This window comes from Halichoeres trimaculatus, unplaced genomic scaffold, assembly GCF_033239565.1.
Source record: "Halichoeres trimaculatus isolate MK-OKI-2021-1 unplaced genomic scaffold, fHalTri1.1 fHalTri1_scaffold_51, whole genome shotgun sequence".
In the NCBI taxonomy this organism is placed as follows: Eukaryota; Metazoa; Chordata; class Actinopteri; order Labriformes; family Labridae; genus Halichoeres; species Halichoeres trimaculatus.
In genome coordinates this window covers 151,729-171,443 of record NW_027437230.1, presented here as the reverse complement: position 1 = coordinate 171,443, position 19,715 = coordinate 151,729, and the positions used below count along the sequence as shown (strand labels likewise).

Below are 19,715 nucleotides of genomic sequence, written 5' to 3'. Positions count from 1 at the left end.
CCAGGTATATCTCGAAAAAAGAGAATATCATGAAAAAGTTTGATTTTTTGGTCACTCATTTCTATATTGTAAATCTATCTACGGCACACAGAGTGAAATTCTTGAAGCATCTATTTTTTTTTTAAAGTTGATTATTATGGCTCACAGATAATGAAACCCCCAAATTCAGTGTCTCAAAGCACTGAAAAAAGTAAAACTTTGCTGTTGTTCATTTAATGTATAAATTCACATTATATGGACTCAAAAAATCGTTTTCAGATTTAAACTATATTTTCAGGTTTGTACTTCTGACTGAATCAATATTTTTTATTTCGTTTCAATATGAGTTTGCAATTTGACATCAAAATGAAATGACTCATTCAATCAACCTGAACGGATCAGGTGTTGATCGTTTCGCGCATGCGTGTTCCGGAAAACGAAACCTGAGGATCTGACGGGAACGGCCGAGTCCATCTTCAGCCTCTGCAACTCCTGGGTGGAGGGAAACTTTGTTTCAGGTTATAAAAGACAAAAATGCGTTTTTAGACTGTGACATCAACCATGGTTTTATCACCCCGTTCATCTATTAAACCGCCCTTTGGGTCGTCTGCCATGGTATCACCAGGCTGTCTTGTTGAACTCAGCTTGCTAGCTTATAGCCCACGACAAATAAGCTATAATTTTTCGACAGTGCACGTTCAATCCCTGTTTAAATTACTGGTTAACTTAGTATGCATTTTTGAGTCGTTTCAAATGTTTGACGGCGTAACGTAACTGATTAGCCCCTGCTCTCTGCTTGAAGGTGAGGTACTCAATGGAATCAGCTGGTGGAGTTCTTGGTTGGAAAGAAAACCTGCAGCCTCTTGGCCCTCCATGGCACAAGTTGGACATTCCTGCTCTACAGCGTGAGCTCGTCAACCGTGAAGTACAAGTTTGGACGAGTTGAACAACACGTGGAGTGCCAGTAGGTGCGTGCAAATAAAACTACAGAGACTAACCCGCTTCTGGGTTATGTGTGTGTATGTTTATGGAGAGAGATTATGTGCGCGCTTGTAAGTGTCAGGATGGAGGCATTGTCCCTTTTCGATGACAATGCCAAAACTATCAGAGCTTTCTATCTTTATTAACTTGCCCATATTTTCGGGGTACTAGCTGTCTTCTAAAAAAAAGAAAAGAAAAAAACAACAACTAAATAATCAATGATATTTTATGTAAGTGTGAAATAGCTCTTTTCCAAAGGTGTCTGTATGGCTTCAGCTAAAGTTAACTTACGTTTTTTTTTTTTTTTTTTTATTTATCTTGCAGTGCAACATCTGAAAAGCTTCCAGACTTGTCCATTGTGGTAAGTTAGTTGTTAATACCTTATAAAAATGTAATTTATCATTCACTGCCCAAATAATCGTTTGTCCAAAACTTACTATGGATAGTTTTACAGGGTCTTGCTAATTCTCACTAGGTTTGTATTTTACACAATGACTGCAGGATGTGCGCTTGAAATATACTATATTTTTGCATTTTATGTATTTACAATATATCCATTCTCAACATAAAGCCTAAACATATGTATAACCAGTTTACATTACATGTTAATGGTTCCCAATTTGTATCTAGCACCTACTAAGTGTGTTGGCTTATTAATAACAAGAGAATATTGTTTCCTTTTTCAAGGAAATTAGCTGCTCTGAGGCCTGTCCTCATAACTTGTGGTAAGTTCCTTCACAATATCATGAGAACATTTTTAATTAATTGGACACTTAATTTGACCCAATAATAGCACTGGCTCAAATGAAATCTGACAAATTGATTTGGCAGTTTCCAGGTCTATTCTATAAACTTAAGGTATTGAAGTCTTGTTTTATGTGTGATGACTGTGTGTTTGCTTAAAACTTTTGAATGTGCCGCTGTCTTTTCCAGGACCCTCTTGAAATAGAGATTTTTAATCTCAATTAGTTTTCGTGGTAGATAAAAAAATGTAAATATAAAACTTATGGCGTTGTTACCCCAACAAATTAAAAATATCTCTTGTTTTTTTCTCTTGTATTTCATGTTGCATCAGTTATCCATGCATGTGGAAATGTAAAGACTGTGACGACTCATTGTCAAGAAGATCTGAACTTCTGAAACACTATAAACTTTACCATCTGCATTATTGGCGGGGCCATCCTTACCCCTGTGTTTATTGGAAAGCTCTACTAACGCATCTAAGTAAATATCATCCTTCTCAACAATCATCACAGAAAGAAAGCAAATGTCCAATATGGCTATTAAGGTAATTTTAAAACAAATTCAATTTCAGGATAGGGTCAATCTTATTCCCTTGAACATGGAAAGTTAATTAAAAACTGGTCAATGTCCACATTATTTTCACACAGACATTTGTGCCTGCACAGGGCCCTTCATCTCCCACTCCGCTGTGATATAGTGAGCAGCTGTGTTGGCAACTTGGGGACTTTTTTTTTTCTTTTCAAAAAAAGCAACTAGTGATTTTTATGTGAAATAATTCAACTTATTACTTTTTTCTTTTCAGGTTTGAATGTCACCCCATCTTAAAAATACAGCCAGGACCATAATATACATGCTGGTGTCTACTTTATGTACAAATTTGTTGCTTTGCATCAATTTCATTGGTGATGTCCTTATTTTCAGGTGGTCAGCTGTGATTGTAGCTGTGAAAAATATATGTTTTCAAGCTTCATCTTGGATGCACTTCTGTTTTTGTTTTATAGATCAATGCTGAGTTTATGAGAATAAAAACAGTTCCCTTGGGGACTAAGTTACTGGCACAGTTGGACCAGCACTCCAAACTATTGGAGGTTATCAGGCGGAAGGGGGGAGCTGTAAGACAGAAGATGTCTGGTGTCTTACAGCTTTTGGATGAGGTATCTATGAAGGGGTTTCTTGTCTGAGGAATGCTAAATATTTATTTTTTGTTTGTGATTGTACTGAATACCATTTTTTGAATCAGACTTTGGACATCAACACAAGAAGAGAGCCTATCTTCACATCTCTGATGATGTACCTGGGGGAACCTGTTGAGCATTTGATCAAAGAATATCAGGTAAGGGCATCTCACTCACATATAGGGAAGAGGTTTTAACCTTGAGTGCAAAAAGTTTTTTTATACAGTATGTTTAGGTTTCATTAAAAATGGCTCTTGTGCATATATACACATGAATATATACAAGGTCTTTGATCTCTCAAGCCTCAGTGTTACAGTCATACTCAGTTTATGAGACTTGCTCATTATGCAAAAATGAAAGATTTGGACCGTAGCATGAATGGGCTATGACTGTAGAGGTGATATTTGTGATTTGAATAAATCATATTTTATTGTCATGGCTTGAACTCTAAGAACAAAAAGAACTCATAAGCAGATGTATCAAAAAACACCAGGCATAAGGAAAGATCTCAACAAAACACATTGTTAGCAAACTATGTTTATAGAGGGAGCACTGCACAGTGAAACAAAGGAACAAAATCTAGGACAGGGTTTGTACAGGTCCTTGAAATCCTTGAAAATGCTTATTTTTTCATGTTGTGTTTTCAAGGTTTGAAAGTACTTGATTTTCTATTCAAGTGCTTGAGAATGCTTGAATTTATAATCGTATATAACTCACTACTCAGCTTCCTAACTCAACAGATCGATCAAATAGAGAGAAATAAAATAAATTGTGGGGGAAAAAAAATGTTCCATCTGATGGGCTTGCGGGTTTAACATAACTGGTCTGTTTATATGTGCGTTGTGACGTCTCCCCCATGAGGATTGTTCCTTAAACAGCAAGCCGGGAGGCATGACCGTTGGCTGGAGAAAGAAAAATACAAATTTTGGATTAAATGTAGCGCAAATCCCCGTGCAGCATACTGCAGTGTATGTAAAAAGGAGATTGCAGTGGAAGCTATGGGCAAGTCGGCACTCGCCAGCCACGAGAGGTACCCTGGAAGCCCTACATGTTAAATAGCCAATTAGCCTGCTACCTGTTGAAGCTAACCACCTTTTTATGCTTCATGCTAGGCATGAGTGATGAAGGCAGTGTCCCATTTAACATAAAGGTAGTGTTGCCCGGGGGTGTTTGTCGGGGCAGGTTATAAAATAACTGCTGTCAGGCGGTGACAGGTTTTGTCTACAAATACCGGGTCGTGCCTGGTCTGAGCATACGGCCGCGGCGGAGTGGGAGGCTCGCCCTGTACATACGAAGGAACGAAACGGCGTTTCTCATTGAGACCCGGCACAGATGAACAACGGTCATGTGATAACCTGCCGGTTAGATGGCTTGTTTGTGCTAAAGCCGCGCTACCGGCTTGGTTTATTATAAGCGTCTGAGATGTGGCTATCTTACTCATTGTTTGAGAATAAGAAAAACCATAGAACTGGATACAAAAAAAGTAGGGCTGGGTTAAAAAAAAAATCGATTCTCAAAAATAAAAACGATCCTCATCTTCAAAATTTGACATCGATCGATCTTTTAATCAAAAGAAAATATTCCCTTTCTTGGCCGGATTTCAGTTTTGGACTGCAGGTGCTCCACACAGAATATTCCGTTCCTGCAAGTCAGTGTGGGATATATAGTCATACCCTATCTGTGTATAACTGACAGCGAGTTTTTGTAGGGTTATATGAAGTAGATATCTGCCCAAGATGCATCTGGATCAGCGCGTCTCCTCACGCTCTCCTTCATTAGGAGATCACAACTTTGGCATGCAGCAGTCTTAGCGTAACAGATTTTACTTAGCATTAGTTATGTTTGATCAGAACTGCAGAGAGACAGCGTCAAACCACCTGTTTCAGTGTTTTTGTCCTGCTGCAACATGACGTCTGTGTCAGATTATGAGAAAACGCTGTCAATCATCCTCCTCATCAGCTGACGCTTGCGCGAGCTACTGCTAATGTGCTCGCGCTAAATGATAAGCTCCATGTGTTGAACGCTGGTGTTTTTAACGGGTGGTTGTTTGTTACAAGGTGTTCAGATTAATTCTGAAGGTCTGGACAGGAGATATGACTTCACTGTTTGTCTTCAGACTGATCCACTGAGAGCTGTCAGCTGCTTCATTAACATACACGGTGTTGGGAAGGGTGCGTTTAATTTGTTCTCCCAGTCTGCCCTGTTTGTGGACCATCTACTGTGGAGGGATGTTGTTTTCACAAAGGAGGGAGCTGCATTAAAAAAATTGTTGTAATATAATAAATATAATATAAATCCTCATAATACTCCTAATACTCTTAGTTTAAAAGATAATGATACCAGTTTCGTCAGCAAGTGATGAGAATCAGTTCTTTGAGAAGTAGTAAAAAGACAAGAATCAGGAAAAAAATGTTTTTTTTTGTAAATACGAGTCTTCTCTGTGAAGTTGTGAACAAATGTGCTGTTCAACACAATGAAATTGCTGTTTTGTGTGCGCATCAATTTCTTAACATTATGAAATTAACAACCGCTCACAGTACTTGAAAAGTTTGAAAATTGACCTTGAAGCTCCTTGAAAAGTACTTGAATTTGACCATGAAAAATCTGTATGAACCCTGCTAGGAACAAAATCTGGCAACAAGACAAGGGAAGACATAAGGGTTAAGGCAATGAGGTGATTGGGAGTGAGGAGACGGCTGGGGAAGCACAATCAGGGATCAGGTGTGGCAGTGCCAGGCAGGAAACAAAATCTACAGAAATAAGAAAAGACTTGTGAACTTTCAAAATAAAACTTAACACTTTAACAAGACATGAAACAAGAACAAAAGGGGGAACTTGACTGAAGAAAAAGCAGGATGATGACTGATGAATTAAAATACCTGGAGATGAAAGGCAAAAAGTTGCACACATTTTTACCTCCGCCAAGGAGGTTATGTTTTTGGGAGAGTCTGTCCGTCTGTCTGTGAGTCTGTGAACAAAATAACTCAAGAAGTTATGGATGGATCTTGATGAAGTTTTCAGGAAATGTTCAGCATGGAAAAAAGGAAGAACTGATTTGATTTTGGTGTTGATCCGGATCAGCGTCTGGCCACTATGACGAAAATGTGATTTTTGTGAATAACTACTGATATAAAATAGATATCATTATGAATCCGTTTGCTAATGGAGTGTTTTTATGGTAAAGGAATCTAAATATGTACATCAAATAAAGGTAGGAGTAATATTTATAGTAAAAATCATAATATGGTCGAGGACTGTGGTGCTGGCAGAGGTATGTGCTCTCTGAGTGCTTTTCTAGTTAGTGCTGCAACTTTTCTGAAGGTGAATCTTGCATCTCGTACCACAATGTGCTCTATGGTGCACAAGAGAAAATTGTGCTTGGGTCATTTGACTGATCACTGTAAATACAGTGCATACCACTACAGTGGATACCACATTCATTTTAAGTTAAATCTTGGTATAAAAGTGACCACTGTAGCCATATATAAAATGGGAACACATTAGAATCTTTGAATGTTTTTTTTTTTTTTTTTGGCAGGATATTCCAGAAAATTAGGCTGAAAAGCTGAAGCAGACTACCATGGCCATCTTGATCACAGGATGGGAGAGTCCACTCCACCCAGCCAAAGACATCAAGATAATCATTGAAGGAACAGAGGTTGTCAATAATTTGCCCTCAGTTGCAGCAGCTTTTACCATGATCTTCAGGCTCATGTACACACTTAATCTGAAGTATCCAAAGAAATTGGAATCCACCTTTGAGTTTTTGCAAAAAGTCTTGATGGATCTTGATTGCAAAAAGATGAGCCCGAGAGTTGACAAAAACTGTGCAGCCAGCTGTACAGCTCAGACTAGGCTAAGTTTAGTTGCACTGACTCACTACATTGTTTTGTTTCTACTGGTGGTTTAATTTTGTGTAGATCTATTTCCAGTTGAAAATTCAAGCAGTTCAAAGTACGAGGGGTTGATGCTGGAGGTTCCAGTCACATTACAAGACAAGACAAGACAAGACAAGACATACTTTATTAATCCCCGGAGGGAAATTCAAGTTGTTTTGGCACTCTTCCAAGCAAAGAATTGTACACTCTGATGGCTGCAGGGAGGAATGATCTTCGGTACCTCTCGGTCCTGCAGCGCACAGAGGTAAGACGTCCAGAACTGCTGCTGATCCTCTGGACTATGATGTTGTGAAGTGGGTGATCAGAGTGACGGATGATGGCCTCCACTTTCTTCTGTGTATACCTTTCCACCACAGCCTCCAGTGAGTCCAAACTGGATCCAACCACGGAGCTAGCTCTCTTCACCAGTTTTTCCAGTCGCCTCTTGTCCTTCTGCTTTAAACTATTTCCCCAGCATACTGCACCATAAAACAAAGCACTGGCTACCACGGACTGATAAAACATCTGCAGCAGCTTTCCACAGACATCAATTGATCTGAGCTTCCTTAAGAAAAAGAGACGGCTCTGCCCCTTCTTAAAGAGTGCATCTGTATTAAGGGACCAGTCCAACTTGTTGTCCAGATGTACACCAAGATATTTGTAGGTTGACACCACCTCCACGTCCACCCCATGGATGTTAACTGGCTGATGGCAGAGCCCAGACTTTCGGAAATCCACAATCATTTCCTTTGTTTTTGAGGTGTTCAGTAGGAGACAATTTCTATGACTCCAGTCACAGAAAGCTTTTATCAGATCCCTGTATTCAGATTCCTGTCCATTTTGGATACACGCCACAATAGCAGTGTCATCTGAGTATTTTTGGATGTGGCAGGACTCAGAGTTGTATTTGAAGTCTGCAGTATAAAGTGTGAATAGGAATGGAGCCAGAACAGTTCCTTGTGGAGCCCCCGTGCTGCTCATGACCGTCCCAGAGACGCAGTTTCCCAACCTGACAAACTGTGGCCTCTCTGTGAGATAGTCTGTGATCCAGGAGACAAAGGATGGGTTCACTCCTATGTCTTTGAGCTTATCTCTCAATAACATGGGCTTGATGGTGTTAAATGCACTTGAAAAATCAAAGAACATAATTCTTACATAGGTGCCAGGTTCTTCTAGATAGCACAGGGCACGGTGGAGCATGTATATAACTGCATCATCCACTCCAATATGATTTCTATATGCAAACTGCAGAGGTTCTAGTGTGTCTTTGACCTCAAGTCTCAACAGACGTAAAAGCAGCCTCTCAAAGGTTTTCATAACATGTGAGGTGAGGGCAACTGGTCTGTAGTCGTTAAGTTCAGCTGGGCATTTGAGTTTTGGTACCGGCACAATACAAGATGTTTTCCACAGAGCCGGGACCTGACCCAACTGTAGACTCAGGTTGAAGTTCCTCTGAAGGGGTTCACACAATTGGGCAGCACAGTCCTTAAGCAGTCTTGGACACACACCATCTGGACCAGCAGCCTTCCCTGAGCACAGTCTTCCTAACTCTAACCTCACTCCTAAAGCTGTGACAGACGGTGACGGTGGAAGAGGCACAGGTGTAAGAGGGGATGTAGCAGGAGTGGTGGAGAGACACAGATGTGTAGAAGGAGCAGCAGTAGAAGAGGAAGTGGTCGCTGTGTCAAACTTGTTGAAGAACTGGTTGAATTCATTAGCACGTTCAACATCACCCACAATTGGCTGCCTTGTCTTTGTGTTATAGCCAGAGATGTTGTTGATTCCTCTCCACACCTCCCGCATGTTATTATTTTGTAGTTTTCTCTCAATGTTCTTTTTATATTTCACCTTAGCCTCCCTTAATCTCCTCTTCAGCACTTTTTGCACCAGTTTGAGCCGTTCTTTGTCGCCATCTCTAAAGGCTTCCTTTTTCTGATTGAGGATATCCTTGATGTCACTTGTGATCCAGGGTTTGTTATTGGGGAAACGGAGTACAGTCTTTGATGGTATGATATTGTCTTTACAGAAGTTGATGTATTCAGTAAAACAGTCAACCTGTTTATCAATATCTATACTATTTTCATCTGTTTCTAACAATACATTCCAGTCTGTGCACTCAAAGCAGTCTCTCAGAGCCTCACTGGCCTCAGGTGTCCATTTTCTAACTGTTACAGTAGTTGCATGCTGCCTCAATAAGCAGGATCTGTAACAAGACTGAAGTAAAACCAGATTGTGATCCGACCTGCCCAGTGGTGGTAATGCAGTGGCACTGTATGCATCTTTGACGTTGGCATATAGAAGATCAAGTGTTCTGTTCACTCTGGTTGGGCAATTAACAAACTGTTTAAATCCAGTGAGATAAGAGGAGAGGCTAACATGGTTAAAGTCTCCAGATATTATTATGAGAGCCTCAGGATGTTGAGTCTGTAGCCTGGCAACAGTTTCTTGGATAACATCACATGGAACTTCAGCAGTTGCTTTGGGTGGAATGTACACGAGGATTGTTATTATATGACTGAATTCTCTGGGAAGGTAATATGCCCTCATCCCAACTGCCAACAGTTCAATGTCCGGACAACACATCTTCACCTTGACTGTAGTATGATCAGGATTACACCATCTCTGATTGATGTATAAAACCAGTCCTCCACCTTTTGACTTGCCACTAGCTTTGGTGTCTCTGTCCAGACGTATCAGCGTGAAGCCAGGGATATCCACACAAGAATCAGAGATGTTTTGACTCAACCTCAGTAAAGCACATGAGGCTGCACTCACGGTATACATTTTGTGTCTTCACCAGTATCTCTAGTTCATCCTTTTTGTTGGGCAGAGAGTTGACATTCCCAATGATGACTGAAGGAAGAAAGGGCTTGTATCTCCATCTCCTGGCCTTTAACTTTGCACCAGCACGACATCCTCGGAAAGGCTTCTTTATCTCTGCATGCATCTCTTCTTTACTGCATGTTCGTTGCAATTGTAAGTGTTTGAGGTTTGTTTTAGTGTCTGAGGAAAAGAAAAAGCATTAAAACCAATGCCTGTTCACTATAGTATTCAGTATTTGTTGAAGATTTTGTCATAGTTGTTTACCAACCATCCCAGGGCAGAGTTGGCTACTTGTTTTAAAATACTCTTGAGTCCACAAATCCTTTAGAAAAGTGATGGAATTTGTATTGCAGTAGTAACATTTGTACTGTAATTGCTCAGTTCACCAGAGTGAACATGTTTTCATGTTTGCATGTTTCACCGCTCCAAAATGTTTCAAAACAATGGAACAATAATTACATTTGTTGTAAAATAATTTTGACAGTATTCTTTATTTTTTCAAAATATGTTTTAAGCATTTTTAAAATTTCATTTCTGCATATGCTATACTGTAAAAAAGTTTATATTTATTAATTTAGGGCAATTTAATATAATTGATTTGCTTTAATGTTTATTTACATTCAAATGTAACCATTTTAGGTTACCCTGAACAGAATATTTACATTGAATCAATGAAGACATTCGTTTTTAATTTAGGTCAACTCAACATAATTAGTTTGCCTCACTGTCAGAAAACAGTTTGCTTGGATTAAAAGAAATTGGATTAAACTGAACACGTTATTTTACATTGAGTCAACCAAAGAATATTGGATGTGAATGATTACCTCAATTTTTTTTACGTTCAACCAATGGTTTTTTTTCAGTGAGGTTAGAATATTCTGGGAAAAGTTAATTATTGTAAAGTTATGATGTCACACCAGAATCAGCTTGAGGTAGGATTTCAAGATGGCGGCAGGCAGGACAGGTGTACTTGCACCTCTTCTTTTATACGTATTTTTAACAGGTATGCTAAAGCATCATGACACCAGACAGGTTTTTAAGAGATCAATTTTGTTTGGAGATGCTCTGAACCCAAACTGTGCAGCTGAGGAGCAAACCCTCCTCACAAACCAAATAAACAAACATTTCGGCTTCGGGAGACACGTCTTTGTTGTCTCATTCATCTATCCGTCTCTCTACAACCGGGCGTCAAAACGCACCAAAGCCATGTACAAACTGCAACGAAGCCACACTTTGATTATCATCATCTGCCTCTTGCTATCCGGAGATATTCATCAGTGTCCTGGCCCGGAAAACAACCCAGCACAGGATGAATCCCGCACTGTGTACACAGCCCGGTGGAGCAATACTACCTTCTCTCAGGTACACACGATGTATGCCGACATGCCAAATTACACCGAGGAACCGCACTCTGACCTGGCTGATCGTGTCGCCTCTCCGAGCGGCACCATAGACACGGGGTTCGTGGGAGATGTGCCGGTCAGCACGTTGGGTGGGATTGGCATGCTTCCATGGCCTGGACCGGGTGTGCTTCCCTTGGTGCGGGAGGACGGGTCACCATCGCGGGGATGTCCGGATTGTCTGGATGGCGGTCCCCTGCCAAGGAGCGCCGCGAGGACACCACACCAACAGAGACACACGGCCGCAGCAAACATCAAAGGTGACATTCCACACGCACGATCATCATTAAAAACTGTTATCCGGAATGAAGGTCACGTTAATCTACACGCGGGTGTAACTAATCCAACCCGGGAAAAAATAATCAATAAAGCGATCGCAAAAAACAGGAAGTGGAGAGTTTTTCAAACTGTCAATCACTCCAGAATGATATGGGACTCAAGAGTAAAACCTAAGGGACTATTCGGTGGACATTTAAACATAAGAAGTCTGGTATCTAAAAGTGAGGAAATTCATCATCTACTTCTTGATTCGAATTTAGATTTCCTCTGTTTGTCAGAGACTTGGCTGCAAAAATATTCACCATCTTCATCAATCGAAGTGCCAGGCTATCAAATCTTCAGAAGAGACAGAGTGACATCAAAGGGGGGCGGAGTTATGGTTTACGTAAAAGACTGTATACAATGTCACGAATTGACTTGGGTAAACCGTGAACTTGAATGTATTGGTTTGAATATCACTCTATCACCACAAATGTCTTTTATTCTCATTGTTATTTATCGTCCACCCTCCGCTAACAATGATTCTTATGAAAAACTCCAAAACATGCTTAAAGAATGCAATTTAAAAAAAGAGGTGATAGTAATGGGAGATCTAAATGTTAACTGGGAAGACAAGTTAAAAAGAAAAAACCTCAAAAAAATAACTGATGGTTATGACCTCTCACAGCTGATTATGGGTCCAACAAGAATAACTCAATCGACCAGAACTCAGATTGACCTGGTATTCAGTAACAGGCCTGAGAGAATCACAAAATCTCTCAATATGATTACTGGACTCTCTGATCATAATCTTGTACTGGTGGCCAGAAAATTAACAAATAGGAGATTCAGCCCCTCTCATGTCCCAGAACATGAATCTGTCAGGATCCCCAGGTGCAAAGAGGACCATTTTAAAAGAGCAGTTCAGGATTTTAACTGGACTGAGCTACTTTCTGAAAAGGACTTAAAAGAGGGCAGTTTTGTATTTATGAACAAAATGCAGCTGATCATCAAAGAATTTTCCCGAAAGATTAAGTGTAGAGGTAAAAAAAACAGCCTTCCTTGGATAAACTCTGACATTTTGAAATTAATGAAAGAACGGGATCTTGCTTTGAAAAAAGCTATCAGAACCAAACTGTTTCATGATAAATACCAATTTTCCAAGTTAAGAAATAAAGTAACTAGGGGAATGAGGAAAGCCAGGGCGGATTTTTTCATTTCTGTTATTAGTGAGGCAAAGGGTAATCCTAAGATAATATGGAACCAGCTAAAAAAGCTCCTCGGACAACATCACAATACAGGCAAATCAATCGAACTTAATCTTAATGGAAACTTGGTAAAGGACCCAGCCCAGGTAGCTGGAGCTCTTAATCAGTACTTTGTTGATTCAGTGACATCTATTGCAGATGGATTCTCTACAAACCCTGAAGGTGGGCATACAGTAAACACAATGGAGCCACCTTTCAGTTTTAAAAATGCTGATAATTTAAAAATCTCAGAAATCATTACATCTCTAAAACCATCAAGAGCAAAAGATGTTTTTGGAATGGACACCACCATGTTAAAAAATCTTTGTCCAACACTTGTCAAACATGTCACAAGTATTGTTAACCTCTCAATATCTGAAAGAGAATTTCCAACAGTATGGAAATCAGCAGTTGTCACACCAATTTACAAATCCGGTGATCCCCATTCCCCCTGTAATTATAGACCTATCAGTATTTTACCAGTAATTTCCAAAGTTGCAGAGAAATGGGCAGCTGAGCAAATTATACACTACTTGAACAACAGTTCTTTTCATCTGCATCCAATGCAGTCTGGCTTCAGATCTAACCACTCAACCGAGACTGCAAATTGCTTCCTTATCGAAAAAATCAAGTCACTACTAGATGGTCGGGGCTTTGTAGGTGCTGTTTTTCTGGACCTCAGGAAAGCCTTTGACACTGTCAATCATGGGGTTCTTTTATCTAAGTTATCCACATTTAATTTTTCTTCTGATGCCCTTAAATGGGTAGAGTCATATCTTCATAATCGATATCAAACTGTGTGAATATATAACCATCAATCTGAAGCCCTTTACTTGTCAACTGGTGTTCCGCAGGGATCCATATTGGGCCCACTCCTATTCTGTTTGTATGTCAATGACTTGCCATCTGTGTGTCCTGAGGTTTATATCCAAATGTATGCTGATGACACTGTTTTGTATGTACATGGCTTGACCAAAGCAGAAGTAGCTCTAAAACTGACCAATGCAATGGCTAAAATCACAGCATGGCTCAATCAGTGCTGTCTCCAACTAAATTTATCTAAAACAGTTGGAATGTTCTTCTCTAAAACAGGTGACTCTGAAGACCCTGATATTATTGTATCAGGTGAAAAGCTACAGATTGTAAAAGAATTTAAATACCTGGGTGTTATTCTTGATTCTAATCTAAAATTCAGGGAACATGTAAAAAAAGTCTGTAAACAGGTGAAGTTTAACCTTGCAAATTTCAGAGTTATCAGGAACTCCATGTCCACCGAAGCAGCCAAGATGTACATGCATTCAATGATATTTTGTCACATGACCTACTGTCTAACTAGCTGGTCCCAGGCTGGTCAAACAACCTTGAAACCACTTCAGTCTTTGTATAAGCAAACACTTAAAGTCTTTGACAAACAACAAAAACAATTTCATCATTGTGAGATTCTGAAAAAGCATAAGCTTCTAAGCTGGGAAAACTTGGTAAAACACATAAATGCATGTCTCGTCTATAAAATCACACGCGATATGGCTCCCCCACCGCTTTCTGATTTTGTCAGTCTTAGAACAAATTCCCATCACACAAGAGGAGTCACAAGAGGAGACTGCATTATCCCTCTTCGAAAAAGCACTTTTAGTCAGTCAGTTTTCTCTGTCCAAGCCTCTCGAGAATGGAATAACATACCATCTACTGTCAGAGAGCTCAACACATATCAGTCATTCAGGTCTTACTTAAAACAGTGGCTTATAAAAAGTCAAAACTGCCAGCACTGAAACCATTACCCCTGTCCCTGCTACCTCATGTCTGCCTTCTGCAAAATTGTCTTGTGCATGCAAGAGCCAACTGTATATGTTTTTTTCTGTGCTATGTTGCATTTTTGGTTTTGTTTCTCTTTCCTCTGCTGCTCAACCCAGTCATGCATGCTTTATTTTAATAATCATATGCTTTTATATAGATCTGTCCTGTGTTAACAGTACCTTGGTATACCTTATGTCTTACTTGCATGGCCTTGTATTTTGTGTTCTCTGTTGATCCTTTATATGCTTTGCATGATTTGGAAACCTACCTTATGCAGCTGCCTCTCTTTTTCATATATGTGGTTATTTACCCTTATGTATTATAATTATTATTTTATTTCTCTTTCTCTCTTTCTGTCTCTCTCTTCTTCTCTCTCAGATCCTAGTACTGTTTAACTTTAGGGTGTGATTTTATTGATTTATTTTCTTTTCTTTTTTTTTTCTTTTTTTTTTTTTAATAACGAACTCTGCATTCTCTCATTCTGCTCTGTTTTATTTCATCTTGTGCTTTTTAGGTTGACCATTTTAACATCTGGCCAGGGACTACAGATGAAAATTAGCCTTTTGGCTAACTCTGGCATATTTACTGTAAATGTCTATTAATATGCATTGTCCCTGTAAATCAAATAAATTAAAAAAAAAAATTAAAAAATTAATAAACTCCAAACTCCTGCAAAAGTTTGCTGAGCCTGTAAATGGTCTTTCAGTTGGGCCACTGTGGTACACCTAAATATGTGTAACCACATTTAGTATGGTTATTGTTTTTGTTGATGCATGGATCAACCTTTGTTTGTTGCCTCACTCTTTATAAATATGCTTCGTCAATAAGAAGAGTTTTACTTAGAATTTTGAGATGCATCACTGTGAACATATGTATCAATAAGGGATAGAAACAGAAAGCGGAACCTTGTCACTGTAGTCGCGCACCCCGGTTGCCTACTGTGGACGAACACCCCGCCTTCCCCTCAGGGGGTGGATCCGAATAGTCCTTCCTAAGGCCTTTCCTATCCACTTTACCTTAACCCCGATAAAAAACGTCATAGGGTCAAGGGAAGGAGGGGAAAAGATGAGAGGAAAGGAGAACTGCGGCCAAAGAGGAATTCGACTACACTTTCACTTTGATGTCATATTTATGTGACGACAATTACTTGTGACGAAGTCACGACGAACTACAATGTTTGAAAAATGAACTACAAGAAGCGCATTTGTCCTGTGCCTTATCTCACATTGTTTCTTGTCTTCACCGGCTAACATCAATAATCCATGATCAGCGGAGATGTGATGGTGTTTTGTCTTTGGTCATACAGTGTGTGTTTCCTGCTCACAGCTGTGAGGTTCGTGAGAGCATCTATAAATGTTGACAATCTGCCTAATAACACAAGAGGACTGTCTTGGATAATACAGCAGACTGTCAGAAACACTACACCCCCTGTTTCATTCACATATATCATTATGAACATTGTTTGAATTTATTATATTTGGAGTATTGTAATATTCCTCATTTGTCCTTCTTTTATTTATTTTAATAAACATTATTACTTCTATCACTAGTGATCCATTGCTTCAGTTCGGAATTGCAACCAAACGTTTCGGGTTATAAATCTTTTTGAGGTTCATACATCGTGAACACAATAAACACATTCAGGCAGACACATGATGGTAAATGTTAGAAAAGCAACAGTCTCGCACATAATTTCTGTCCCTTCTCCATCATAAGTTTCCATAAACTTTCGGCAGGAGCCGTATTTATACACGTCACTTGCCGCAAGGCATTATGGGGCGTTTTCTTCTCCTTTCCTTTTGAAAAGGATGGTCCGGTGTTTCCTAAGCTAAAGGAGATATTAAAGGAAGCAACGACCCTCCTTTCCTTAACTTTTGGAGAATTCGAACGGCACTTATCATGGCCGACGCGTAAATGCTTCCGGGTCATTTCTTCAGTTAGGAAGGTTCCTTATCAAAAAAGGACTATTCGGATGCACCCAGGGCCTTTTTCAAACCGCCCCCTACACACTCTCCCTACCAGCTTACCCCTTCGTTTGCGCGTTCTCGCGGAGTGTCCGCCACATTAAGGGCCATTTCCAAACTGATCCGTGGGGAGGGGTAGTGGGCTATAAAACCCTCCACGTCTCTCACTTCCACACTTCCACACACTTCTACCTCGAATGCTCGAATGGTTTTTATATTTTCACTGCAATTACATCGCCGCTCTCACCACGCTGTGTTGAAAGTGTTCAGTTCTTGAATTGAAATTTAATATGTGGTAATTCTAAAGTAGTGTGACATTTTAAATGTTATTAAGCCTCATTTCCCTCGGAGACCGATGGTGGCGCATGAAACGCACTCGATGACAAATCAGCAGGATTACACAGAAGAAGAAGAGATGCTGCAGGAACCAATCACATGGGCTGGGGGCGTGGATTTCCCGATTTCATCCTAGGGAAAAAAATCTCACTCCCCTCAGACGCAATCTGGAGAAGATCCGAGTGCTCCTGTTGTCCTGACTCTGAGCCTCTACCTTTATTCTGCAGGTCAGTAGATGGTTAAGGTTTTGTATTGTATTGTCTCATTAACATCTGTGAAGGGTTTTGTACTCACATAATGCTCCCACTCATGTGAAACGGTTCCTGATGTGACTCTTAGTGTTTTAACATTTCCTAGTTGTGTATTTGTTTTGTAATTCAGAGAAAGTCATGTTCAGTTAGAAATGTACAGTTTAAGTGCAATGTCTATATATGAAAAAGCTGTAGCACTTACATAAGAGTGTGGATGAGTAATCTTAAATGTGTTTTGTCACTTTGTTATTAAAGATGTTTAGTACAACTTAAGTCACTTTAAAGTGTTTGAAAGCACAGAAATATGCAGTTTATAGCTGTTGTGAATAGAACTGTTACACATAAACCAGATTTGGTTGTTTTTAGGAGGATATTTTTCCTTAGGACAAAGAAAATGCACTATGTCTTTTGTACACAAGTTAGTCAGAATTAAAGAGACGCAATCTGGAGAAAGATACGAGTGCTCCTGTCGTTCTGACTCTGAGACTCTACCTTTATTCTGCAGATTGATTTCTTTTTGTTATTGTGGTCACCGTGCCCGGGACCCGTAACACCACAACATTCTGTACATACAGAATGGCACCCTCCATTCTGTATGTACATTTTGTGCATACAGAAAAAATTGCATACCTAACAATGGAATCCCTGTTGGAGATAGATAGTATAAACAGTATATCCACAGTTAAGGATTTCATCCGCTAGATCAGGCAGTTCAAAGCTCAACCTGAAAATAAAATGACCACGGCAAAAAAAAAAAAAAAAAAAAAAAAAAAAAATAATAATAATAATATATATATATATATATATATATATATATATATATATATATATATATATATATATATAAACAGTATTTCTTGACACAATATGCTCTATATCCTCTTATAGCTCATCATTTCCAGCACATCAAGGTTATACCTGGTCAATTAACCCTCGAAACTGGTCATCTGCTACTGCATCACTGTTGAGAATTATTGGATTTATATGGCCACTACCGAGGTAACTGTAGGTCCCAGGGCTGAAAAAGGCTGGGGTCGGGGCACCTTGAGCCAAACTTGCAGCTAAAATCTCTCCTACGGTCCTATTCACAAAATGATTGCACAGTTGTATCACTTAAGTTAGAATACCTTACAAAATGATCAGCATAAAAATATAAACACACCTGTAGAGACCACAATCAAAATCAGTCAGAGAATATTGTGGGCTTTTGTGATGTCGAGGTCCCTCAAAGAATCGACCTTCAATTCCAGTCACCATTTCAACATAAAAACAAAACAAAACAAAGCATTTACTGTGGTGCTCAAACAAAATAATTTGCACGTTTTTTATATTTCTTCTAATTTGTAACAGCAGTAGATAAGACTTTAGACAGGAAAAGACAGAAGAGAACAGAAACAAAGTTTGCAGCGTAACATACTTCTCAAGAATAGAAATCCTTAAGTAAGTGCATATCTTTTTTAATAGATGAAAGTTTAACATAGGATGTCCTTTTCTTTATTTTTATTTTTTAAACTCTCATTCAGTAGCTTAAAGGTCATAAAATTGAACCCCTTTAAGACGCGTGGTTCTTAGGAGAATCATGGGATTCTCCTAAGAACCATAAATCAGGGACACAGTTTTGTTAGAAAAGCCAAAACAATATGACTAAATAGTTGAATCAACATCTAAGTCTCGATCTAATTTTCTGCTTGCTCTGTAAGAGTCTGTGTAAGACTGAAAAAGTGAGACTTTTTTGTCGGAGGGCACCTGTGTCCACCCCTGTGTCTCCAAAGAAGGTGACTGCCAGTGTAGCAGTGGGAGAATTTTTCTGCTGGCGTTACCACTACAGAAGGCCTCTCTCAAGGATGTTTGTTGAGATCTGGATACGGAACTGCTTTTCAACATCAACTCTTCGACAAATGGTTTCCAAGATATCATCAACACTGTCAAACAGTAAGCATAATCAGTAGAAGTAAACCACTTGTGTTGAAAACAAATGCACAAGGATAACTTCATGTATTTAAACACTAGATTTACTTTTTGATGACTTCTTCTCTATTATCCTGGCTCAAGGCATTTGCCTTACCCGTCTCAAGATCGTCTATTCATCTACAAAAGTACAATAAGAATCTTGGTTGAAAAGAATAGCAAAAACGGGTAATGTAAGTTGCATCTTCATGTAAAATAACCCCATATTATATGTAATATCTTCAGATATTTATGAAGAGAAGCACGCATTTACTTATTATTCGACTTGACTTTGAATTTGGGGGGAACTTACAACAGGTTTTCTATCATAGCAACTCACACTCTTCTTCTGGTTATACCCCTGTATAAACAACTCACTAGCAACCTCTATTGGTAGTAGGTCGTAATAGCATCTCACTATATAATGTTATCTATTTTACCTTTCCCCACACGTGCTTGCATGAAGTTGTAAGAACTCTGGGGTGAATTTGATGAAACAGATATGGCATCAGAACTTCTGATGGAGATTAATAAATGAGTAACCCTGAAGATCTCAGGCCGACTGGCATGTACAAACAGTTTGTCCTATTCATAAGCTGTAAAAAGTGGCGTTATCCTCAGATTCTCAAGTTTCCGAGGGTACCTTGATGTATTACATGCGATGTCAGCAACATGCCGAGGAAATGCCGGAAAGAACGATGGTTTTGTGAAACTGCCATCGACATCGTTTGCAGTGTTTATTCACACGCCCTTTTTGTAAATCTGCAGTAAATGAACCATTTGCCCTAGCTCAATTCTGCACAAAAACAAGTAATTCTACACTCTGTACAAGCCCTCGATATATGTCCTGTATTTACATCTAAATAATTCTTGAGAACTGCCTTCCATCTGCTTTGTGTCATGTTTCAGCTTGGGGCTGCTCTGCACCAATCAGCAAC

At 39.3% G+C, this 19,715-nt stretch overlaps 1 long non-coding RNA gene across 1 annotated transcript; it reads left to right on the top strand.

The window, feature by feature from the left end:
• The first annotated feature begins 411 nt into the window (after nt 1-411).
• Nucleotides 412-9,283, top strand: LOC141786591 (uncharacterized). Its single transcript, XR_012597855.1, has 6 exons — nt 412-497; nt 1,285-1,321; nt 1,648-1,685; nt 2,706-2,858; nt 2,945-3,037; nt 6,418-9,283. It is a non-coding gene; the product is annotated as an uncharacterized LOC141786591 (long non-coding RNA).
• The last annotated feature ends 10,432 nt before the right edge of the window (nt 9,284-19,715 follow it).